General features: G+C 41.9%; 1 protein-coding gene across 1 annotated transcript in view; it reads right to left on the bottom strand.

Moving 5' to 3' along the window:
* The window catches only part of PRICKLE1 (prickle planar cell polarity protein 1), a 64,699-nt gene extending 38,537 nt beyond the window's left edge, over positions 1 to 26,162 (bottom strand). Inside the window, exon 1 of the mRNA XM_088165547.1 lies at positions 25,949 to 26,162. The gene's annotated coding sequence lies outside the window, so the exon portion shown is untranslated. The remainder of the gene's footprint in view (positions 1 to 25,948) is intronic.
* Between the last annotated feature and the right edge of the window lie 837 nt (positions 26,163 to 26,999).

Raw genomic sequence — 26,999 nt, forward strand, 5'->3', positions numbered from 1 at the left:
CAAGTACAATTATTTTCTTAGTGGGTGTTTGTACAGTTGTGAATCAGCTCTGAAAAATTAAGACAAGGACGTTCCCTATACTGAGGAGCCTCACAGACACTCAAGGGCTTAAAAAACGAGTGCTTTTCATTCTCTTTTGCAACTTGTTGCTCAAAATAAGTACAGCCCAAGTTGGGATCTGCATCTCAAAATTAACTTTTCTATGATCAGGCCTTTGACTTCATGAATATCTGAAAAAGGATAACCGCAGTTATACTTTTTGTATAGAAATGCATTTAGATCAGTTTACACCAGTGTCTCAAGTAAACAGCCAGTGGTATTTTATAGCAAATCAACCAAACCTTTTCTTGTCTTGCCTTGCAGAGCTTGGACCCCAGAAAGTAAAAAACACTGATCTTCCACAGAGCTCCCTCTACTGATTAGCTTTTCATATGTTGTCACACTGCAAAACACTTACACAAGACCATTCAGCCATACAGATTTTGTAACTGGTCAGAAATACTTGAGCATTATTCTATAAATATCAGGTAAAGAAACCCCAAAAACAACACATCCAAACAAGTCAGCCTTGGGTGCCCAAAAACTACTCATTTCCAACAAAACCACGAGGGAAAAGAAAAGCAAATACATTCTTATTTCTCCCAGCTGAAACAAAACCAATCATAGTGAAAACTCACAGAGCAGTTTAGCTGTCTAGAAGTTGGGACAATAATGTCAAACGTTCTAATATTTACTAGATGGAAATTGCAGTTTCCTCCTTTTCAGTAATGTTTGCTTATATAAAGTCTTAACAACGTTTGTTACCAGCAGAAAGTACAACTAGACTAAAATCTTCTACCTTAAGAGATCTATGTTTGGTGAATAGTCTATACATTTATCAACGTGTGTCTAAATTCAACCAGTCATCTGCAATGTAACAGAAGACACCACAAAAACAATAGCGAGCTTTATACTACCCAAATACTCGGTTTTAATTTGACTTTAAGAAAAAACCAACTGTTAATAACCTACTACCCATAAAAAAAAACACTCCTGTTTTCTTTGACCTAAGAAGCTACATCAGTAGACAAGATACTCAGTAGTTACTCCACATGACCTAATCATCAAGGATTCACTTGTGCACATTTAGACGATACAAAAGTATTAATTATGATCCTCACCACCTGCATTAATAGGTCAAAAATACAGCTCATGTTCACACTGCATCTGCTCCTTTACCTGAGTTCTTTAACCATAAGATCTATGTACATATAACACTTCCTTCATATGCTATTTCCCTCAGTGCAGCACATAAGACTCTCAACATGCGCTTTCCTTGCTTTTTGCAGCAGAGGACGACTGCTCTTGATGGTGTTCCTAAGTATTTGCCTTGGTGTTTCAATTTAGTAAAACAGTCTGTTTTTTCAAACTTCTTGAGTCCCCCAATCTTGTACTAGACCACTAAGTACCAGAGACTGCGTCAGTAGCCTTCCCATTTCTTCCTGTGACTGACATGGGCTGAAATATCAGTGGCTTAACAGCATGAGGCCACTCAGCATGCACCATTGTTACTTTATTTTAAGATCAGTGGAAGCAGCTACTAGGTGTAACAACAACTGTTAAGAAATAAGAAAACCATGCTTCACATCTGCTTGTACTTCAGCCCAAAGGTTGTGTTTGCAGCAGCCAGACAACGCTGTGACTGCTTGGCAGGCTATTTTAGCCATGTTCTGGTTATTATAAGGCCTTTATCTTGACCTTCTACAAACAGATCTCCAATTACAGGCAAGCATGTCAGTATACATCCATTTTTCTTACTGTAATTGCGTTCAGAATTCCTTCCCATTCAAGCTTTTCCCTACAGTTATCCTGCAACTCATGAAACAGATGTATAAAATGCCAATTTTAAAAGCACTTCTCCCAAAGAATACCAATTATCTCTAGCTTCAGAAATCTTCATGTGCTTTGGGAATGGCTACACAGAGCCATCTCCTGGCTAGACAGGAAACAGAACTTCTGTAAATTCACACCTTAACATGTGTGAACAAGTTACTCATCTGCTGCAAGAGAAGACCTGTGTGCCGATTCAAGGGTTGGTTTCAAAGGATAGTCTTCATATCTGCATACCATAGTTCCTCGCATCAGCCAGTCAATAAATACACAGATGATGGAGAACAACTCATCCTGTTTGATATCAGGTTTTTGGAGAGTATAGATGTAAAGTTAACAGCAAGCCCAAAGCCTCTCCTGCTGGCTTGAGAAATAGTGACACAGCAGCAAAGCTTTATTCATCTGTCCATAACAGAAGTCCCAAAGAACATCCAGGGTCCAGGAGACAAATCACACAAAAACTTGGTCAGAACTGTGAGGCATCCTAACCTGCAACCCTGTCTGATTTTCTTAGGCATAATTAAACTCAGTTACCTTAACTTTTCACCATCAATTGATACAAACAAGTAATAGTTATGCTTTGGAGATCTTGTTCAGGATTAAGTTAACATGACCCAAATTATAAGGTATTTTAATTACACACAACTCAACAGGAACTGAGATAAAAAGGTTAAAAAAACCCTTACTTGGTGTTGATGAGTTTAACCCTAATGGAGTTTCTTAGTATCTTGTGTTTGTGAATTTGCTTTTAAAAAAATCTTAGAACATCCTGCGTTGGTAGTGACCCACAACAATCAAAGTCCAACTCAAAATAATAACACTCTCAGACAGCATTCAATCATTTGCTTCAGTAGGTTTCAAAACTGGAACTATTGCTCCTTAGACAGAATTCACTATTGGAACTTGTTCTAAAACCACTTGTCTGCACAACATGTTACAGCTTATACGTGAGAGTCATTTTCCTCTTTGTACCAACCAGGAAGAAAGATGTGAGCATGACAAACAAGCCTTCTTCTGCACTTATGCATATCTCTGGATTCCTTGTTAAATCAACACTCAGAACAGCTAACAGATGTGAGAGGTTACTGATAAAAAAATTAACTGTCTTTGTTAGTTTTCTTCCCTATAAAGGGTATTTCCGTATCTTCTGAATGGCTGCAAACACTGATCCGCCTGTAAACATAAACAGAACAAATGCTGCACACACTACAGGGCAGATAGGGAAAGATGCCATGAACACTTGGCTGAAGCCTAATAGCACCATGAAATATAGCGGGGTAAAGAACTTACCATGGCAGCAAGAGCAATCTGTCATCTTCTCCAGGCTGTAAGTGCAAGCAGTTGGCACTGCAGCCCTTTGAATCAGACTTCTATACTGCACTAGGTACACCTGCACCTCAGAGGAACTAAAGCCTTTAGATTCTAGTTTTAATTACAGTTGAGCAAATACCCTTCTGTTCCCTTCTTAGAGGCAGATGAAGCTTAGAAGTCTCTTAAAATATACTCTTCGGCTACCACCAGGTTGATCTCTGTTCATATTATCACTTTCAAAAGATTTATGTTTTGACCCTTGAAGTGAAAATTCCACTTTCTCTGCAAAATTCTCATGAGCCAAGCTCAATACATAAGCTCTTCCAGAAAATGAAATGTTCTGAAGTGTCAGAACACAAGAGTTTCTGAAGTCCTGTTCTTCCTGTGTACTACCACTTGTACAACAGCAAAAGAGGGCACAGCCATCAACAACAGAAGTGGCATGTGATCCTGCTCCAGCCTTGGTGCCATTTCAAAGTGGATCACATACACCAGGATTTGGGAACTCGGGCTAGAGCAGTGCATGATCTAGGTCAGAGTGAAGCAGAGCAGTCTGGTCCTGCACTAAGGCTGCTGTCCCCTCCTACATGGGTGCAAGAGCAACAGCAAGATCATTGGAGGCATTTCACGTAGGCAGTCTGGCAAGTCACAGATGTCACTTCTAAGTAACACAGACATTATTCATAGTCAGTCACTGCTTGCTATCTACAGATAACTGATTGCATTCAGACCAGATTGGAAGCAAGGTTGGCTAAAAAAAAAAAAAAAAAAGAAAAAAAGAGCCAGACAATCTGTTCCCTCAGAGCTCCAGCCATTCCTGGACACAAAGTGGGAAAGACTTTGACAGCCAGGACCCAGACTTTAGCACAATAGCTGCTCAAAGTCAAGAAGACAGCAAGATAATGCATTATTAGCCAAGTGCTGTAGAAACCTCAGCAACTAGCATTTGAGTTTGCTTTTTACTGCAGCTGGAGGATCTGACAACTTTATTTTCCACTTCTTGCCTGCTCTCTTTTGTCCAATCAGTTTCTTTAAACATCCAGACTTTCTGCACATAGCATAACAGTAGAAGAGACCATGTAACAGCTCAATGGGCTGTGTGAAGATGCATGACATGTTCTGTGGTTTTTTTAATTACATTAATTGTTCTGATACTTTTTTTCTTTTAAGATCTACATTTACAAGAATATACAAGAAAATTTAACCACAGTTAGCACAGCAAAGATTGCTGGCAACGTAGAGTTTTAACATCAATTTATCACTTAACTGTAGGTGACACCTCAAATGAACTTATTTCTGTACATTGTATTCTTGTCTTCTTTGCTAAAGCATGATGTGGCCTACTTAGCACATAGCTGCACTCAGGATCCCCCTTCCCTATGGCTAGAATATAACAAACCAACAAATTTTGGTAAATATTTCATAGCCACAAACTTGCATGGATCAAGCTTAATCACTCCTTAGTTCAAAAATTTGTGAAGTTTATTATCATCAATTTTTGATACTCACAATAACATACTACAATCAAAAGTTTGCTCTCTGCAGCAATATTTAAAAGATTTAGTTGTGATCACAATTTAAAAACGTTGAACTTACTGTATGATTATTTTTGGTAACTTAATCATTAGATCACAAAGCTGATATCTATAAAAATAGACACTCATGTCAATGTACAATCTCTAAAATAACAGTAAATTAACTTTAATACTCTAAGATTTCCTCTCCTCAAGGAACTCATCTCTGGCAACACCAAAATCCATTTACTGATGTAAAACTTAATGAAGAAGCATCACAGAATCTGGCACAGCACTCCTCTACAAGCCCTTAAATGTGGGACCTCTGAAGTCCTCATTAAAGGCAGAGAAGTAAACACACAGAAGAAATGCATTAAAAATGCCTGGTGTTTTTGTTTGGGTTTGCTCGTTTCATTTTTTTTTTTTTTTTGTTAAGCCTTCTTCATGGGTGCAATGGAGACCAAACAATCAAACTAAAAACAGAATATCAGGAGATGTTTACAAAAGCATATAGCATAATTACACTGCAGAATAAAGTTAGCATTCAAGAACTGGCAAGTTCCAGAGATGTTTAGAGGTTGACAATTACTGTAAAGCATTCTTAAATCTCTTATCACTGCTCTCCTTATCAGCATGAGGATCTCTATGACAAAACTGTGACACACAGACCCCTTCATCTGAAAAATGAGAACTCAAGTTTTGGATTCTTTTCCTGATGCTTCAAACCAAATGAAAAACCCCACACCAAAACACTAACCAAATAACCACAAACCAAAATAAGTTACAGTAACCTAGAGAAAGACTCAGAAGACTGATGTTAAACTAAAAACCAAACACAATTAGTTACATACAAATTTTTGTTTGTTTTTAATTGGAATTCATTCCATCCCACAGTCTATCACAAAATAAATAGTGCTCTAAGCCAGTGGATCCAGGCCCTCGGTGACCATTTTTCCCTTTGCTGTTCTCAAACCATTATTGCTGTATCCATGCTGGGTGATTTCAGTGTCACATTCAGCAGGACACCCTTAACTTTTCTCTTCTTTTGCATTTGCACACTGGGGTAGGCAAGGGAGAACACAAGACAAATTTCTGTTGGGTAGGAAGTAGCTGTTTGTATTAGCAAAGACAACAGGAGGTTTAGAGCATGATATATGAATGTCTATGGCTGAAGTATCTGAATACTTTATACAAACAGAATTAAGAATGATCACCAGCTTACATAAAGAATAAAGAAGGTTTACTTACGTACATAGAACACTGCAGACTGACTGAACAGTAACAGACTAACATGGAAGACAGTACCATAAAAAAAACCAAAATATAACGGTCCCTTTAGAGTGTGAATCTGAGCATCAGTGCAGAGCAGTGCAATTCCTTAGAAAGACATGCTTTTCCTGCATGGTCAACTCACATACCAGTGCCACTGGCACCCACTGGCAATAAGCTTGTTATGCTCAGATACCTCAAAGGGTTCCCTAAACATCCTCAGAGGTCCTCAGATGCCCAGAAAACCAACAGGAATCAAATGACAGCCTCCACAACAATCTCCAACCCAAATCCAATTTCTACTAAATCATTAAACATATCTTTGGGCACCCAAAAATGCAGAGTTGTTCTTTTAATTACAACTATGACTTATCAAACTTTTCCTTTACTACCAAATTACCTGGAAGGAATCCACACTCATAAAAATTTTGTCTGAAAGAGTCCAAAACCATGCAAGTTTGGCTACTTACAAGGGAGCACAATGCAAACGTACTGAATATGAAAACAAAACAAACTCAGAGGTCCAAGCTCTGCTGTAAGATTGCTACTCATCCAGAATGACCAGTTTATCAACCTTATTCGATACCACATTGATTTAAAATATGAAAATCTTAATTGCCTTTTATTTATGTATTCCTCCAGAAGTACCCTGGACTGGTATACTCACAAGCAGTTGTTTCTGAAGAATTTCCCAAAGCTCTTGTAAACATTTCAAGAACAAATCCCTGACCATTCATGGGCCATGAATGAGTAGGGTCTGCTGTCCCACATAACAAGCAAGATGCTTTAACACAACAAAGCCCAAAGGCCTATTGCTTATATCACGTCCCTAAACAGCAACACAAAGTCTATATTTCATTAATATGATTAGTGATTCAAAATTAATAATTTAAAAGGCATTTTAAAAGAAAACCAACTTAGTGGTTACTTGAAACTTAATCTCACCTAACAGCACTGGAGGAAATAGTAACTCAAGTGCCACTAAGTCACCCTGAAGCCAGCTACTACAGAAACCAGGCATCCAAGAATGAAGCCAGCCAAACAGGTCAACATAATCTGCAACTGATCATGATGCAGTACAGCAGCTTCAAAGAATAACTGTACACACAGGAAAAACTTGTGTTTTTCTATTATCCCCACTCTTCCACTTGGAAGATGTGATTTACTAAAGACATTCTGATTTATGAAAATACAATTCTCAGAATTACTGGTTTATTTATTAAGAGACCCACTCCACGCTGCAGAAATCCAAATGCTGCATTGATACAGTGTGGTCTGAATTCATCTGACCCTGCTTGGAAAGAAGATTAGATCAACTGACCTTCAGAGGCTGTTTCCAACCAGAATGATTTTAGAAATTTGTACACCTGTATTTCCTCCTACATGGGTAACACAGTAACTGCACCAGTTCTCTCACAGGATTTGCATTCATTTGACCTGACACAAGCATGATTGATGATTGACAAGCCTGAGTTTTCCAGTGGTCTGTGGGTGTGAAGACTAATGTTTTACAACCATCACTAAACTCTCCCACCTAATGTGGTGGCTGCTTTAGTTTGGTGAGAACATACTTGAAGCACTACAGCACTGTCATTCTCCATTAAAATGAATTTTTTACATTTTTGAGCATGATGTCCTTATATTTGCTGTTCTAAGCAAACTAGTAGGTGGTAGAAATGTGCATGCACTGTTCATATAATAACTTTGTCTCCTGATGAGTACAACACTCTACTTAAGTTATTATTTTAAGTTAATAACTCCCACTCAGGTCAGAGCTATACTGCAATTTCATTACCAGCTAGAGTGGGTCACTATGAGCTTCTTACTAGTCAAATGAAAGGAGGAACTGTTTGAAAAAGAGATGGTAATTACTTCCTTTTTTCTGTCTCTCCAGATTCTTTACCTCTTGCATTCTTCCTGTGTTCCCCTGAGTACAATTTTCCTTCTCTATTCACACTCTAATCATCAAGGACTCAAGACACTGCGTGGGAGAGAAGAGTAGACCCACGCATAGACCAAGTTCACCAGTAATAGGAAAGAACATATGTAATACTTTAAACGGAAATGAAACTTGTTATATAAGAAGTGTAATTTTCTAAATGTCCTCCTGACAGACTCTGCTGATAAAAACAAATAACTTGACATTCTTCATTTTTTAAAAATTGAAAGTATGGATGAAAAAATGTGCTTTTGATAGAATAAACAATCTTATGTAAATCTGACAAAGTAATCAATATTTGCCAGATGTCACTATTCCAACTTAAGGTATTCCATAGCAATAGTGCAGTAACATTTTATTGAATAAGCAAAAAAAGTCAGATGAACAGATACAGCTTAAGCATTAACTCTAAATTGAGTATGAACACTTAAAAAAACCCCTGAAGTGACATTTTTTGCCTTGTTTGTGTACAGATGGTTGATTAAACGTTGTTTTGGTCTGAAAGGAAAAGCTTCCCAAAACCTGGCAGCAGCAGCACAGAACTGTTAACTGATTATTTTTGTACAGGATGAATTAATGCCCAAGAGTTGCCTTCATGAAACATCAGCTTAGAAGAGTTAAGAAACTGTGAGCTGGACATGCTACAGAGGATGGTCTTTTTCAGTGTTTTAGATCTTCATTTTGCTTTATGAGATAGGTTCCCCAGTGATACTATATACCTCTGGTGAAGCATTTTGTTCAGATGCTACCCCAATGCACCACATGGTGGCTTTACAGAAGAAATTCACAAACTTGGCCCATGAAATGAATTCAGTTCTATTTAAAAAAAACCCCCAAAACTTAAAAAACCCACCCAGCTAGTGGCACCAGAGCTACACATTCTACAGTAAGAGATAGGAGATTTCAGGTTTTCATTAGAATAGTTTTATGATGAAAAGAGGTGCTGCGTGGAGACAGCAAACAGCAGTATTCACTGATGAAATATCAGCCCTTCAGTGAACTTACTTGAGCTTCCAGAAAAAACAAAAACACTCTGCACTTGTTTTTCAGTGCATTTTGTCTTATTTCAAGAAATTTCTATGATAATTACTACAGGCTTCAGCAAAAGGCAAGAGATGTCTACCTTTTAGAGGGATTTTTTTAAGACTGAAGCAACACTGAGAATTTTATTTACTTCACTAGGCTTTCCTTGAGCTAACAATCCTGCCAAATCTTAGCTTGTTCTGGTCACAGCACAAACATTGAACCTTGGAATGTCAACTTCAGACTGTTGCCTGTGACGTCAATGTTTTGTATTCCTGTACTAGTCTTTACATGCCAGGGTACAGACAGCATGCTGTCCACAAGCTGAAAGTGTTACCTAGGCAATAGAAGCTTCCTACAATTTACACTAGAAGATTTAAACAAAAATCCCACAGGACCACAGCCTGTCATCCCCTGAAGGCATGTGTCATGATGCCAGACATGATTAGAATGTGATAAGGAAAGAATTTAAAGAACACTAAGGATCATGTACAGGAAGCAGCTTCAGGGTTATACCTTATCAACCCAATCTACTTCTAGCTTCATAATTAATAAGAAATGGTCAGTCAGACAAAACATACAGGTAGTACTTGCAGTAAGAATTGCATATTCCAAATTTCAAATAAAAGTATCTCTACTTTCAAGTGCAAAGCATAGTTATTACAAAGCCTTAGTCATTATAAGAAAAAAAGCTCTTAAAAAAGAGCTAGTTCTATTTCTCCCTTGTTCTGAAGGTCTTTATTGACTGCTGATGAGTAAATTGCTAGCTAGTTCTTATTCACAATCTTTTGGTGTAAAATATGGGTAACTTTGATCCTTGAAGTCCGTTTCTTGCAGAGTTTGCTGAAGACCAAGAGAATTACAAGCATCACACATTGAACCCCGAAGTGCTTCAACTGCAACTGATGTTCAAAGGACTGGCATCTCAGATGCCACTACACTTTCTATTACTTCAATATATTTAAAAAAAGGTTTTTGTAAGCGTATCATTCAGGCTGTGCGTTATCTGATGAAAACTGGAAGCTAACACAATAACATTCACAAATTTGGGGCTTGGTTCTTTTTCAAAGCAGCACTGCAGCACAGAACTTTTCTATGGCAATTTTCATGCCTCATCATCCACAATAAAACTAGCATCAGGGCTGGATAATGTTTCAGTCAAAGAAAGCTGTTGTTTAGGACACTTTCTATTTTGTAGAAGCACATAAGAGTCAACCACTTCTACTCTTCAGCTAGGAGGTTGTTTTTACTTATTTTCCCTTCACCAGTGGCTAAGAAGTAGCTCCCAGACTTTGTTCATTTCTTTGTATTCCGTACCAGTAGGTCCTGTGATTCAGAAATGTACTTTTAAGAGTCTTTCATTACAAGTTGATTTTCAATCCATTTCAATACCTTATAAGAGATTCAGCACCACTGGTCGAACTCCATGTCACCCAATGGCCAAGCTACACGGTGGGTAATGTACATTTTACAGTACTTCTTGCTTCCACGTATTGTGCTTTTGGCCAGTCAAGAGGTAACCAGCATTGTAATCTGTTCAAACCCAAGAGGAGGACAGCCTTAAATAAAACGAGCTGCACAAAAGGCCCAGGAACCACTTCATTTTTTCCAGTATGAGAGAGGGGAATATCATGTTCCCATCAGCAGCTTACTGCTATAATGAACTGAAAAGCAGGTGTGAACATTAGAGGACTACTAGAGATAAACAATTAAAATCTGATATTTTTTGTGCAATTACAGCTCTTAGGACAGAGAAGACAACAGCATCACATATATAAACAGCCATATTTAGAATCTGTATATAAATTGAATACGTCAGTAACTGGGAGGAAAAAACATGGAAGAGAAAGGCAGCAGGAGGATAGGAAGATTCCTTCAGGAGGGTTAATGGGATATTTGTGTGTGGCAGCAGTTTAACACTGATCAAGTGTTTGTGTGCCATGTGGGAGAATGCTAATTGTTTACAGGTATCAGAGCTGAAGGACTTGGATGAATACCAGGAAGCAGTGCTGAGAAAGTCCATTGTACAATTAAGTAATGAATTGCTGAACAATGCACTTTCATTTAAACCAATCCTGCTAGTTCCTAAAGCAATTATTTACCACCAAGGGTTTCCTTTCCCAAGACTGAAATCAAGCAATCAAAAGAAGAAAAAAAAAACCAAAAAACCCACCACTCCTGAAAGAATGTTTTCTTTCTCCTGTGGGAAGATGGGTACAAAAGGAGACAGGTCTTGTTTGTTGTAGCACTAATCAGTATTTGTAGAAGATTAGGGGAAAAAAAAAAAAAAAGCCTTCTGGTCTATTTGAGAATGACTTCAACATCTGCCATTCAGGTGATTCACTATTAGCAGCTGTCTCACAGCCCCATCAGAAAGTCCATAAAACTACAAACATTTCATGTTAACAGGATAATGTTTACAAGGATTCAGCTCAAAACTCTCAAACCATATGCCTAAAATTTTGAGAAACCACCATCTTATTTTTAAAGACTACTTTGGTCAAGTTGGCCAGATGCCAAAGTTCTGCAGTGCCAGCAATTCCTCCCCATTTCTTTTCTGCAGAAGATATTCTCAATACTGAATATTTCATCCATTTTGCTATTAGACTAGCTTAACCAAGGTGGAGGAGCTCACCACACACATAGCTCAGGGTGCTTGACAGCTTTGATCCACACATTTGCCTACAGGCTGCACAGGCTGCCTTTCTTGTTTCTCAGGTGAGTAACATCCCTTCCTTATTTGATGTCACCCTGCTTCCACAGAAAGATATGGATACTGTTGTTTGAAGGCCCAGTCCATCTGAAGTCTCAGTGACCTCCTCAGGTTCGGCCATTAGTGGGATGTAGTGGCAGTGACAGGCTGCATCCCAAGCAGGATTACTCTGCAGACTTGAATTTAGCACCTGCGCATCCTTCTTTCAAGAGAAGAACCAACAGTTACTGACTCCGGAAAGCCTCCTCACAATTAATAAGAAAACACATTTGTCCTTCAGTCTCAGACAGGCCTATCTCACTCCTGTACCTTCAGGACAGGCTCACTTCAGCACAAAAGCTCCCCAGGAATGAGGCTGATAAGGAAGTGCTCCTTTGGCTCTCCAGCAGAGCCCGTTTCTTCCTACCTCTTCTGCCTCTGGGCCTGGTTAAACTAGTTTGGTCAGCTTACCAGGGGCCTAGAGAACACATCAAACGCTTGGCTTTCTTCTGTTGTCTCTGGTGTTTGTGGAGAAGGCTCCTGCCTCCACCTACATGCTCGGACCACTTGCACGCTTATGGAGCTGCACCACAACAACAGGCAACACACATCCTTGCCCTGCCAGAGGGTCTTCTGGAGAGCGAAAACCTGGTGAGGAAGAGCTCATTCCCCAAGCATGGAGTGCCACAGCCTGACAGGCTCCTGCCATACCCTCCAGCCATGTGGGGCAACCAGAGGGGCTGCATCCCTGTTCTCCAGCTCTACCTAGAAAGTCATGTCCATCTCCTCTTGACAGAAAACATGAAGCAGCATGTCATGCCACAAGATGAACGTCTATGCAGATCTTTTAGCATATGGGCTGGAACCTTCAGGCTTGTTCCCTTCTGCTTGGGGTTTCAGTATGATTTCGAACACCGGCAAATTAACAGAGACAAAGCAAGCAGAGGAACAGAAAAAACAGCCAATTCTCTGGGTTTTCTGCATGGACAGGTTGCTTTCTGTCCTATAAAATCATTTAAACATCACTCATATAAAGCAACTGGAGAGAAATTTAAAAGCTTTGCTTTTGGTGTCGCTGCGAACCAGCCACTGAAATATCAGCCTTGAAAACACAGCCAGGCAAATGCGCTCCCAGTGCCACAAGCATAGGAAGAAAAGCACGAGCGATCTCCCTGACTCGCACCCGGCAATGCTAGCTAGCATCATCTCCCGGGAATCGCCGGCGCGGGGATTGAGGGCCCGGAGCCGCCGCGGCCCGGAGCACGGGCGCCATCTGGTGGGCGCGGGCGGGGCACAGCCGGGCGCTGGGAGCGGGATGGGCCGGTCCTGCTCAGGGGTCAGTGCTGGGAGCTGGGACAGGCGCTGTGTCACATCTGTGTCACTGACACGGACACTGCCATCGGAGGCACCTCGGCAGGTTTGCTGTGTGCTGTGGTCAACATGCTGGAGGGAAGGGATGACACCCAGAGGGACCTTCACAGGCTTGAGGGGTGGGTCTGTGGAAACCTCATGAAGCTCAACAAGGCCAAGTGCAAGGTCCTGGGTCAGGGCAATCCCAAGCACAGTTCAGGCTGGGCAGAGAATGGACTGAGAGCAGGCCTGAAGAGAAGGTCTTGGGTGTGTTGAGAAGCTCAACGTGACCTGGCAATGGCCACTCCCAGCCCAGAAAGCCAAACGTGTCCTGGGCTGCATGAAAGCAGTGGGGGCAGCAGGGCGAGGGGAGGCGATTCTGCCCCCTGCTCCACTCTGGTGAGACCCACCTGGAACGCTGCATCCAGCTCCAGGGTCCTCAGCACTGAAAGGACATGGACCTCTTGGAGAGAGTCCAGAGGAAGGCCAGGAAGATGAGAGGCCTAGAGCACCTCTTCTATGAAGACAGGCTGAGAGCACTGGGATTATTCAGCCTGGAACAGAGAAGCCTTGAGGGAAACCTTGCACCAGCCTTCCAGTGCCTACAAGCAAGCTGAAAGGGACTTCCTACCAGGGCATGCAGTGATAGGACAAGCAGTATTGGATTTGGAATGAACAAGGGTAGCTTTAGATTAAGTATCAGGAAGAAAGCCATTATTGTGAAGTTACTGAGACACCAGAACAAGTTGCCCAGAAAAGCCACGGATGCCTCATCCCCAAAAATGGTCCAGGCCTGTATGGAGTGGCCTTTGAGCAGCTGGTCCAGTGGGAGATGTCCCTGCCCCATGGCAGGGGTTTGGAACAAGATAATTTTTAAGGTGCCTCTCAACAATTCATCAACTTTTTGTTCAGCTCTACATTATGCCACCATCACAAGTCAACACCAACCTCATGGTTGCAACTCCACTGCACTTCCCCCTGGGAAGGAGATAACAGCATACGGCCTTTTTTCCACCGGAACTATGAGGCCCACACTGGACATTAATAGCAGCCAGACCCTAAAACCAACAGCTGAGCCTTCCACATCCCACCAGTTAACTAGTACATCTTCTGCCACCTTTGAATCTGAACTTGGTGGTTGCCTGACCAGCCGTAGCTGCTACCCTCCCAGCTGCAACACCCTACTTTTCCCTGGAGTCACCAGCTACAAGAGAGGTGAGGCAGGCACTATCAGACCAGTCTGGTTTTCTTTGCAGAGCCAGAAGTGCAGTTAGAACCCAAGGCCCATATTTTAGTGTTTAAATGAAGGTGTCCAGGATTGTACATTAATTCTGCATATATTTCATCTGTACGTTTTCAAGGTGACTTTTCTCAAGCATTTGTCCTGCAGAAAGCTGTCACAGCACTGACTTGATAACCATGTGCACCTCAGGTTGGTATGCTTTGCCCTCCATGCTGGTAAAGAACCTAACAAACACAAACATTTCAGCTTTGGAGATGTGGATCTCAGGCTTCCATATCAGTGTGCCTGGTGTACATCTATGGTGGTACGGGTGTAGCATGTGCATACATGGTCAGGTGCTTTCCCAATTGTCTCTAAAGGACAAAATCCATTAGCTGTACCAAACTGTGTGCAGACTGGGGTCAAATTCAGACATAAGCGTTGCAGTGTGTCCACCTGATATCTACTTTGTTTCATAAGGTATCACACAACAGGCTAATTTGACAGTGAGAGCTGGAACTGTTCCATAGGAAAGAAAACTGAGGCTACCAGAATGCTGCTAAGACACCAGTGTTACAAAACTGTCTTTAAATAGAACTTTTGGAAGGATGTCAAGAAATAGATATTTTCTATGAAGTCTTCCACAGCACACCAATTTTTAGTCATTTTTACTTTCCTTAAACAGGACAGAGATAAAAAACTTAAACCCTGCTGGCATTACTTAGAATATTGCTTTACTTCCCCACCACACACAGTTCCGTCCTTAACACACAAATATTCTTAGAGCTTTAAACACATTCTTATAGTGTATGCCACAACATGGACCTGTAAGTGAATAGAAGGATTAATCTACTGAGACTTCTGATCCCATACATTTTTGTTTTCTGCCACGAAAGACATAGGTGCCAAGCATCCATCTGAGGCCTCTTGTCAGAAAACTTCTCTGTGCAAAAAGATAGGTTTTAAAGATGCCTGGAATAGGTAGCAAGCTATACAGTAGTCATAGCATTTAGCATACTTACATACAAATCAAGATTGCAATTATTTACAAGGACTGATTTTTAAGGCTTACCCTGGGTTTATTACTGCTTCCAGAACAGATTTCTGTCTTGCAGAAGCATTGCATTGTATTTTGTGGTGACAACTCTTCAAAAGTACCTATAAACAGATTCAAGCTCTGGATCCCCAAAACCATCTCCATTTCCTGAGGTCAAGTCTTACATCACCAGTTTCACAACAGGCAGAAAGTCTTAAGTTTCTTCAGAGCCTTTAAGCCATCAACTTGATTACACACTATTATCTTTGATTTGTTGTTAACCACTACAACTAGTGACAGAGCCAGAAGCACACTCTTCTATTCCCATATCTTTTCCAATAGAAATCACATCATCCATAAACCTGGTAAGGTGCTTCATAAGATTCCAGTCTTTCTGCAAGCTTGCTGTATATACCAATCCGTATTAAAGATTAATTTTCCTACAGAGTCTCATATTCTAACCACATCACCTTTTGCTTCCCTTATACCCCAAAATTACTTTTGCACACCAGATCTCACGCTTTCAAAATACTACCAAAAGCAGTTTCTGTTCCAGACATGCATTGCAGCCTCCACAACTGTAACTTTCAGAAGAGCTTAAAAATGCCTCCAAAATGGTATAACAGAATGAGTCTTAAAAACGTAAGGATAAACATGAGTAAAGCCTGCCACCAGGAAGATCACTTGCACATCTCTGCACTTGGAAGGCTGTCAGTTCCCCAACCCACAAGGACAGCCCTATCTAACAAAGCTGAGAAGCATCCAGCTTCTAGCTAGGAAAAGCATATTTAATTGACAAGCACACGTATTGCTATCACTTTTCTCTGCCCTCACCACTCCTCACATCAGTTGTAGACAAGCACCACTGCCCACGACTACAGCAGCTCACACCATTTCTTTGTCTCTACCATGCCACCTCACTGTCTGACAGCTACACTTCAAAAAAACCATAGTTAAAGCTAAAATTAACTTACTATGATAAATCATTTTCCCCGTGGTCAGGGAAAAGTCATGCAAAACCTATCAGGACAAGGAAGAATTTACTACTGGATTTAATAACTGTAGTCAAGGGATCAGAAGCCAGTTCCACACTGCTTCTGTGCCCAGGAAGCCACACTAATGCTGAGATCTTCATCACTCCAACCCAGCGCAGCACAGCTAACTTCTGTGACATCTGCTGTCCCTGATACATAAGGCCACCACATAACTAGCTAGGCAACCTCTTGACTTTTTGGGGGGCTGGTGGACTGCAATGGAAGGGAGAAGCTCAGCAGCTAAACACCACAGGGTATTTACCCATATCATAATAAAACTGGAGATAAAATTAAAGGGATATACGAAGTCTACTCCAGATTTAAAGATACACTCCTGTGGACACCTGTTATTTGCTATTCAAGCAGAAAACAAAAATTCAAATAAGCCAATAAATTTGCTCCAAGTCTGAATACATTACAAGAGCCAATTATTTAATGGGCATTTTTTAAACTATAGAAAGAGGCAGTCAAAGCAAGGTTTCAGTTAGGCAGAGAAGGTTGCATTAATTTCAAAAACTAAACAGAGGTAAAGTTGGAGTCTGTTGCACTGGTTAATGAATGAGGTGACTGTTCTCAAAGGTATCCACACATATACAGATCACAGCTACCATGAACAGTTTTTAGAGCACTGCTGTATAATCTCATTCAGTTATTTGACTACTGATGGTATATTAAGGACCGTAATCCATTGCCAAAAAATAAACAAATGTGAACAACCACCGAAACTTGGGCAACAGAAGAAATTGTATGCAGATATTCCAAGTTGCTTGCAAAGTACTTCACTGTTCGGAGAAAAATTTAAGTTATAATATGTTCTTAAGCATGTACAAAATGTAAGAATGGAGTGGAACACTTCACAAGCACAAAAAACCAGCAGTAACTGAGAAAGTATTGTTTATATAGAATTAGTATTTTGAACCTGGATAACGAGGAACAAGATTCACAGATTAGAACTACTGAAGCAAGGGAAAACCACAAAGAAAGTTTAAGTTGTAGAGATAGAGCCAATCCAGCCTTGTTTCCTTTGGGGCCTGCATAGGAACACAGCTATACTCCAGAATTTTTGCAGGATCTGAATCTAGTAAGGTAAGTACTTCACCATACATATTACTTATTATGTACCAAAATTGACGTAGTAGTACCAAGGTATTAAATTAAAGACGTGTGTCCTGATTAAGGGTACTAGCTGTGATGTATTATACATGAATATGAAACATTATGTACAAAAAGTAACAAGCATAGTAACTGATATCTACAAACTGAAGTCACAGTGGCATATTGAACAATTTTAGGTTAACCAGATTCACTTAAAAATAGAAACCAGAGGCTGGGCTCTTCTCTCACCCCATTTTACATGTCTTTACTTCCATTGATTTCAAGTGGAGTTCTTCACAATTTATGCTATTGTGAGAGGAGAATCAAGCCTTGTGTGCTTGAAAGGAAACAGCAGACATGTTTCCCACCAGAGTGCAGGGGGAGATTTAAAAAAAACACAAGTATATGAACTGTGAAACCGATAGAGTACACAAGCAAAGGCAGGCAAAGAGGCTCTAGCTGGGGGTGGGGAAGAAGAGAACTTGCAGCTTACCCAAGGGTTTTGGTTGTTTTTTTTTTTTTGTGTGTGTTTAAAGACTTGGTACCGATATTAAGTCAGAAGCCCAGTAAGTATACAGGCTTCTAAAAAAACCAAAAAAGGTTTAGAGAAAAGTTGCATTTTTTTCAGACAGACAGCATTGATTTATATTTTCCTACAGTTATTCTATAAAATGAGGAGCATGCAATTTTGTTTGTGGAAGACACAGACTCTTCCTAGAAAGCAGAGATCTGACGTATTTGCATCACCAGAAACCATGCCCAATGATCACTTATACGCAAGCCCAAGCAGATGATCTTCCAAAACTCTTCAGATTCATCTGGACAACTAATATTACAGTGGTTAGAAAGAGTAACACTTGAGACTGGAATTCAAGTCAGACAAAGTCCTATATGTGACACGGGCGACAAAAATAATTTCATGGTTTGGAGGTATAGCAGAACAGAAGCTATAGTTTTATAGCCTATATTTTTAGGCTTTTCTTTTTTTCTTGGTAGCAGCATGTGGTTAGGAAGCTCCTCTTTCACCACCCCACTGTGCACAAACAATCCTTGTACTGTTCTGTACTGATTGGGCTGATTTGGGAAGCTCACTTAAAACAAAAAAGCAAAAAAACCCCGAAATATTTTCAACCTATTTTGAGGTACACCTGCACAACTATGTGAAAATGCAAGGGAAACAGCTTGAGTGTTTTACAGAGGGAATACAGACTTAATTCATTGTTTTATATACCGTAGAAATGCAAGATTGAAGTAATTCATATTTTTTCAGAGTCCAACATTGGTAGAATAGTACTGTAACTGTTTGGAAATGCTTTTTCCCCACTTTCACTCATGTGCGCAACCCCTGTGCTCACACAGCAGATTTAAGTCACCCCCCAGCACTCCAGCAGGACAGGGTGCCAACAGTTTCCTTTTAAAAACAATTCTACATTATCTACTCAAAATTGTATTAGATATCAGCTGATTTAGTACACAAGAATGCAGGATGAAGCTAAATGCAGAGAATGGCACAAAGGAGGATGCCTTCCATTGGCAGAAAAAAATGTTGCATAACTGAAGGTGTACTTGCTGATCTTCATGAGACACGTTCTTTCAAAGCTTAAGTCTCCTTCCAGAGGCCCTCAGAAGGTGGAAAGAGACCCAAGAACAAATATGTCCTTGAATATCCAACTTTGTTTTCACTTAGGATTTAGATGTTGACCACTGACTTATACATCAAAGCAAAAAAAAAAAAAAAAAAGTTGTAAATGAACAGGAGCTTGGTATCATCCCAGTTCCTAGAATAAAGCCACTAAGTAGAAATACCTAAAGCCACTTTCACCTTTGTCAAAGAGCCATCATACTATCAGTACCTCTTGACAGCATCAGCTCCAGGCTAATAAGACATCCACTAATAGGTCAGAAATGTTTATAAACAGCTATAGCACAATACAAGACAGACAAGGAAACATTAAAAAAAGTAATATTCCAAAATTACAGCCTAAAAGGGGGCAGACTGAGAACTAGACGATAGAGGTCTAAGCATTGGGGGACATTTTGCAAAGAAATCTGAAAAGCAATAAATCTGTAGCAATGAAACAGGTGCCTATTTATCACTGTGGTCACTTCAGTTCAATCAAATACGTGCATTGTTCAATTTCAGTATATTAACAGCTACTCTAAAAACATGCAAACTTTTCTTGCATGAAATCAACAGTTTAATATAACTGGAAAATCATATATTGAGAACAAAATGGGGTATTAGCCTGGACCACTGAACTTCAGCTTCACAACACCTGAAATCCCCTGTGAATTACTATCCAAGCAGATGGGCTGTATGAAAGGCTGGCATTTACTGGATTCACAGACAGCTAAAGAAACCACTGAGCTCAGTAATCTACTCTGCAGCATCCTTTGCTGAGAGTGCTTCTACAGCTTTTTGGCAGGTCATGGTTGAGAACAACAGCAATACATAGGTCTCCCTCTTACCCTGCACACCTTCTCTCCAGCCTTACTATGGTACAGTGCTTCCTTTCCCAGAGCCTCCCAAGGAGAGGCCAACACCCTGTAAAAAGGGACCCAGACTCTGGGATCTGTCTGTGGAGAACTGCTGTAACACAACTGCTTGTTTTTTTAGTCAGCCACATTTCCCCCGAATAGTAGTGGTACACTTCCTAGCAAATACCTGCTGAAATCCAAACCTACCCCGAGCTGCTGAGAGAACAGAACAAAGCTGCATCCTGAGTAAACAACATCCTTATGAGGCTGGAAGTTTTTTGGTACCTCGTAACAGATGAGAGCCTGGTTTGCTTTCTACATGTTTGGCAGTACTCTAAGACATTTGCTGGCTGTTGGCCTTGCCAAGCTGTTTAGGGTTGTAAGGCTCTTTGCGCTTGCTTTATGCTATTAATTTTATTAAATATAAACATATCCTTTGTATATATTTTTTTCATATTCCATATGCACAGAATGAGCTCATTTCAGCCCGAGGATGAATGAAAACTCAATATTTACCACACAGATCCACTATGCTTTGCAAACAAGACTGGAAAAATGCCGTCTCACAATGACCTTATCCATACCATCTTTCTGATGAGCAAAGCAAGAGGAAACAGTTCAAAGCTCTTGGAAAGCCATATGTATACTTTTACAAAAGACATCTGCAATTCACCAGTAAGGTTCTAGACCTAGCATAATTTATTTAGCAGTCTGGATACAGAGATGCAAATATGCAAGGTTCAGACATTTCTTTAGCGCCTCCATAAAATTAATTTTAAAGTATAAAAATATTCGTATTTTGAATAGTCATCTCAGCATGTGATGCTTTTATTTTTATATGAAAATACCAATTCCTGCAAAGAGTCTGAAATAAAGTAAAAATGTATTAATCCTAAAGTATGCACACAAACACATGCAATTTCTTTACATAAACACTTCTGAACTTCTGGGTGATTAACGCTTGATTACAAAAAGAGATCTTTAAAAAGTAGCTTCACTAATTATGCACTAATTTTTAACATACTTGAAAACAAGTCAGGTTTTACTGCTGTTAGACAAGTTGATCCACACCTGAAAGCACAAGATGGTTTTCAATTTGTGCCATGGTTATTGTGTGTCTTTGTTGCTACCCAAATGGGCCATGGGTGAGGGCAGTGTCCGAAAAGTCCAAGTGCTCAACGGGTTGAGCAAGAGTGCCTGGGTGCCTTGGCAGTGCCTCCTGCTGAGCCAGCACTACCACTGTCACAGGAATACTTTGCTAAGGACCAGATCAGGGAACAGCAAAACAGGTAAAGCTGAACAATTACAGCCTGTGCCAGAGCTGGGTTACATGGCTCCAGCAGGGATCACAGAAGGGATGTGTGCTTTGGGCAACAGCATAGAAGCAGTTGTCTAGATACGTTTAAAGATTCAGAGACAAGTCTTTTACATCGGTCCTTTCAGTGAGAGAAGATGCAGCTTTCCTACAAAACAAGAGGGTGCAGTCCTACGATACCGCACAATCTAAGGCCTACATTATTATATTTGTAACTGCATACATGTTATTACCTTCTTTTTTATACACTCAAACACATTCAGAAATAAAGATATTTGGACAACGAAGACCCTCAAAGAAAATTTAAGGGAATAACACCACCCTGCTTAAAAAAAAAATAATTAAAATCTAAGTTTTATTATAAGCATCATGACACTGACAGCAGATTTTTAATCATGCTGGTTGCAATTATACAAATCAGTGTTCCAACCCACAGAGAAGTCAGTTTTCACATACACAACATTAACACAGACATTAGACAGGATTTGGCATGCTGCCGACAGAGAAGGCTACCTCTGGAATCATGTAATATTAAGTCTGGGGTTACTTGATGCAAGATTACAAGGCAACAAGCTCAAAAAGGTGGTTACAAAAACATCACAGGAAACAAAGTTATTTTAAATAAATGCAAGCAATTATATCTTAGTATTTGGATGGCATTTGAAAATGCTTTTTTTTTGCATGCAACCACTCCACGAAGCTAATATTGTGTGTAACTGGAAACGTTTAAAAAAATTCTTACTAAAGTCAAAGACTGTAATTGTGAACTATGGGATCTGTCCTTAGATAAAAGGGGGGGAAACTGAATAAAACTTGTTATATCTGTTATAGATAAAAACCTATAAGCACACTCTCATATCTTAAGGACGGGAGAAAGGGGAAGAGAGAGAAAATGAAAGAAAGAAGTACACAAGACAGAACAACAAGAGCTATCAGGTGCTATAAATCAATGTTTCAAATACAGACCTTAGACAGGAGTACATGACGTTGGTACAGAACAACTGAAATTACACAGTTCCAGCATTTGTTGATGTGCAATCCACCGGAAATGAAAGGCCTACCTGAGAGACCATCTACACCAGGTTTACTAGCTAGCAAAACATTGGGCTTGATAGGTTCATAATGATCTTGAAGAGCAACTCAGCAACCTTACAGTCATATTTAAGAACTTTAAGAAGCCTTCCAGGCAGTGTTCCAAGAAAAGGTAAACTAGCAAAAAAACTGTCATTTACAGACATTTTAAAAATACTCGAAGTGTTTGTGTTGGCTCTTACCTCTCGCATATGAGCACTTCACTCATTTTGTACAATTAAAAAACCCTCCTTGCACAAGAACATGCTTGAGGAGTATTGTCAGTTTGTGCTGAGAAGTCAAATGCTCTTTTAGTTCTGCTAAAAATATATAATGTATTTTGTGACTATTATAAATACGTAAAATACAAATACACAGAGGAAGAGTTGTAGCAGACCCCCTGTGAAATTTTCTTCAGTAGCTGGAAATATCTTCTGTCAATGAACCAGCAGCCAAAGAGCTGTTTCTGAAAAAAGCATGCAATTTCGGCGAACTGATCTGATAGTCTATCTGGGAATTTCTGCCAGAAATGCCACGACTTCAGTGTGCTATTACTTGCAAAACATGTTTCTTCCCATCATTCTTCAGCCATAAGGTGGGAGGAGGAAAAGATGAGCAATAGCTGCGCTGTATCCTTTCAAGCTGGTTCTTCCCATTATACAACTCCTAATCCAAACAATTTAAGCACACAAGTAAAAGCTACTCTTTTCTGTAAACACTTCCAGGAGCAGGACCTAAGCTTGCATGGCTTACACCAAGCATAAACTAATGGCTAGAGCTAACCTCAAGTTTACTTCTGTTTAAACAGCATAAGCAAAAACCACTGCTAGCCAAACTAAAGCTTAAGGCCTAATACAAGGGGGTAAACTGAATATTGATATAAGCCACTTGGTCACTAGGGACCCATCTCAATCCAGCATTCTTAGTGCAATATTCTTATCATGCAACAGTCTTCCCAGAAACACAAGTGATATTTCTCAACTATTAAAAAATAAAAACTAATGTTTCAGAGCATGGTTTTATACCCCAGCAGTAGGGATCTTTTTACTTTAGGATAACAGTCACAGAAAACAGAAACACAACCCAGTATGTTTGTTTGTTTTAAATGAAATTCGTCACTGCACATCCAATTAACTCTGGAATGCATAAGACACAGCACCCAAGCAAATAGAGGCTTTAAATTTAACAGCAACTTTCAGTCTGCTCTGTTAGAAGCTGTGTATAGCAATAATTGGCAACGTATTTATTATGTAAGATTCATACGACAAAGGGGAAGGACTTTTAGGCTATGACACAAAGGCTTTCAGCATTAGAAAGGGTCAAACCAATCTGCAAAAGCATAATATGAAGCAAAGCCATTTAAATTACTCGTAAAACGTAGACATTCATTAGCATAGAAAAGTTTCATGGGAAAACAATGACAAAGTAAAAAAGTCATCCTATTTTCATATGCTAATTAATTAAATATGCCAAATGCATTTAATCTCTTATTATAACCATAGGGGGAGACAGACCAAACTCTTGAAGTTCCAAATGGCCAGGTCATTAGTGTGCCAAGTCATTCTTCAGATCTTCTCCTTATATACAAATTTACATTCTCAACTTATAGCATATGTAAGTAAAATTTGACTCTCCCTCCCACCCCCTCCATTTCTCCTTCTTTGGAAGGCACTTAGGCACTTGCTATCTCTTGTTCTTATATTTTAAAGTCTTCTTAAATGCTAGAAATAACTCATTTTCTAGGAAAAAAAAAAACCAAAACAAACAAACCCTAAAAGCACAGAAGCCATTTTGCCAAAGGCCTGAGTTAAACACCCCAGTCCCCCTAAGACATAGAATAAGCTAGCTGAAAATGAGATTAATAACATTCTTGCACATATGCAAGAAAATCCACACATAGTTTGTAGCCTTTAAGTTCAGATGACATTTCTAGCCATTTCTTGCTTTTCCAAACAAGAAAGGGATTCTTATGTTTACATAAGTTTCTCCTTGCTTAATAAATCTTAAATTGAAACAGATTTTTTTAAACAATTACCTTTTTGAGAGTTATCATACTACAGGATATTAGGAAAAACCAGACTCTCCTGTTGCTTTTACCCACATCTGACTCCAATCTTAATAGTTTAGCTATTAACCCTGTAAGGTCCTTACACACACACACACCTTGCCCAGTTGACGTTAAAATTTTTATATGACTGATCTGGGCTTACTCATTACAAAACCTTTTGTTGTACAGAAAGAGAGCAGCTCCATGGACCTTGATTTACAGGACACAATTAACTGTGCTGTTGGCAGAACTGCAGCAGCCCGGCTCATCCGGGGCTCTGCAGGGAGAAATGAAAGGATCTGTCACTGCATCAGAGTAACGGCTCTCTCCATCCATCGCCTTTCCACTCCCTGTCCACACTCATTCTGACCTACTCACAGCTTGGCGTGAAAACCTGGCCGTTGTGATATACCTGTCTTGCAAAAAAATAGTACAAATTACCCTAATTCCCCCTAGAAATAGTAAGAACTACAGCTAAAGGGGAGAAAACTCCATCTGCTAGAAAAATCTCAGTACTTTAGAGTTTGCTGTGCAAAACATAGTTTAAAAATCTCAGTTACCAGCTAAACAATGATCGCAGGGAATTTCACCACAATAACACTAGCAATTCATTTGTGCAATTTTTTAGGTTTTAGCTTGTTGGGAATACGCATTGTTAACCATTAAATTTCGCTGTATAAACACTTCTCAGAGAGCCTGTAAAATACTCCCCGCTGCGTTTCCTCACTCTCCAGCTGACAGCATTTAGAAACACTGGTACTGGCGGGTGCTTTATTTTGGCTCCCTGGGCCACCCCCGCTGGGGTACAGTGAGAGATTCCTGTCAAAGGCCAGACCCAGCCGCCCCGGGCTCGGACCACAGCGAAGGCGTCTGGACTCAGCCCAGCCCGACCGACTGATAAATGGTGGCTGCTGGAGTTTGAAATCCCGCGGTGAGCATAAATATTCTGGGAGCAGGGACTCGCGGACGGTCCATCGCCCTTCCAGAGCTCTCTTCTTTACGAGAGGAAAGCACACACACATACTTTCAGCGAGGTGCGTGGCTGCAGGGGTGGGTGTGGGGATTACCCCACAGTTAAAGCGGGCAGTGCGGAAGGTGCTGCCGGGATGGCAGACCGGGGCTCCCACCCCGCCGGGGTCCCCGCTCGGGGCAGGAGGGCGCCCAGAGGCGGACGCTTCGCTCAGGAAAAGGGAGAGGGCGGCGGCTGCCTGGAAGGGGCCAGTTGTCACGCACTGACAGGCAACAGCTGAGCTCCCGCATCTGGACCCTCACTCAGACCGGCGACCGCGGCGCGCCGCTCGCCTCGCCGGGCGCAGCGAGCTGGCACGGCGGCGGCGCCGCGACGCCTTTCCCCGACAGCCGCCGCGGGGCTCGGCGGGACACCCTGCGCTCCCCACTGCCTCACCCGGTCTCCCAAGCCCGCAGCCCCGTCCGACAACTCCGCACAGGACGGCGCAGCGCCAGCGGCGCTGACGAACGCCGGCTCCAGGCTCGGACGGCTCCTCACCGGCCCGGCGACGCAAGCCCCGGGCAGGGCGCAGGACCCCCGCCGCACCGCGGCAAGCGCTCCGCCGCCAGTGGCACGGTGCCGGCTGCGGACGGCGCTCCGCCAAACCCGCCGGGCGTTTCGCCGCGCCGCCGCAGGGTGCCCGTCAGTCGTCACCCCGAGGAGCCTCCACTTACCTTCCCCGCAGCGCGGCCGGACCACGGCGATGTATTCCCGGGAGGCGGTGTGGTCCGTCACACAGACGATAGGGGAGGCCGATACCCGGCTCTGTCCCACGGAGTCAGCGCCGACAGGAGACGCTCATCTCCGGCAGCGTCGCGGAACGACAGCCCGGAGCCTACTCAGCCGCCCCTCCGCGACTGCCCAAACCCCGGCGCGCTCCCCGCCCTAATGGGACTCAGCCTCCCCGCGCCCGGGACGGCGCCGGCCGCGCTCCCCCGCGCCCATTGGCTGCCGCCCACCGCGCCCGCCAATCGAAGTGCGGCCGGCGGCGCGCGGGGCCCGGCGGGGCGGGGCTCAGGGCGGGGCCCGCCGGCGGCGCGCGGGGGGCGCGGCCGGGAAGAGCTCGGGGGGCTCGGCAGAGCGTGTGGGGAGCGCGGAGTGGGCCCTGGAAGGCCGGGGAGCAGGCGGGGCACGGGCGGGTTCTAAGCTCCCTTTCTCTCGGTCAGACGGAGCTCTGAAGCAGCAGCTCTCGCCGAGGGAGCGGGATGGGAAAAGTTAATTAAAAACTTCTCCCGCTGGTCTGTGCAGAGGGGTGCGATGGAGCTCGTTCCGGCTGGGTTTGAGGTCCACCGTGTTCCCGGTGGGCTGCGCACAGTCTGGCTGGCACCCGGGCACTGCTGGAGAAAAGGCGGTGCGGGGCCCGCAGCCGCCTCAGGGGGATGGCGGGGCTGGGCGCGCCCCAAGGCAGAAGCGGCTGCGGTCTCAACACTGAAGAGCCGGCAAAACGAAGGCGATCGGCATTTAAGAGACAATGAAGTAGCCAGGCACACGTATAAGTCCCTTTCCTTTTGTCGTTACCGGCGCTTTTGGTATCTGTTAAGCTGCTGGAGTCTGCAGCCCTTGATCCTGTTACTCGCACCTAATACTCTTTAAGCAACGTGGATTGAGCTCCTGGTTCTCTAGTGGTCTCAGTGTTTAAACCCTCCATGGAAACATCAAAGGATGAGTAACATGGCATTTAACTCAATGTTATACTTCTATAGGTGTAAATTGGAAAGCGAGAGT

Source organism: Sturnus vulgaris, chromosome 5 (genome assembly GCF_052056855.1).
Source record: "Sturnus vulgaris isolate bStuVul1 chromosome 5, bStuVul1.hap1, whole genome shotgun sequence".
Classification (NCBI taxonomy): domain Eukaryota; kingdom Metazoa; phylum Chordata; class Aves; order Passeriformes; family Sturnidae; genus Sturnus; species Sturnus vulgaris.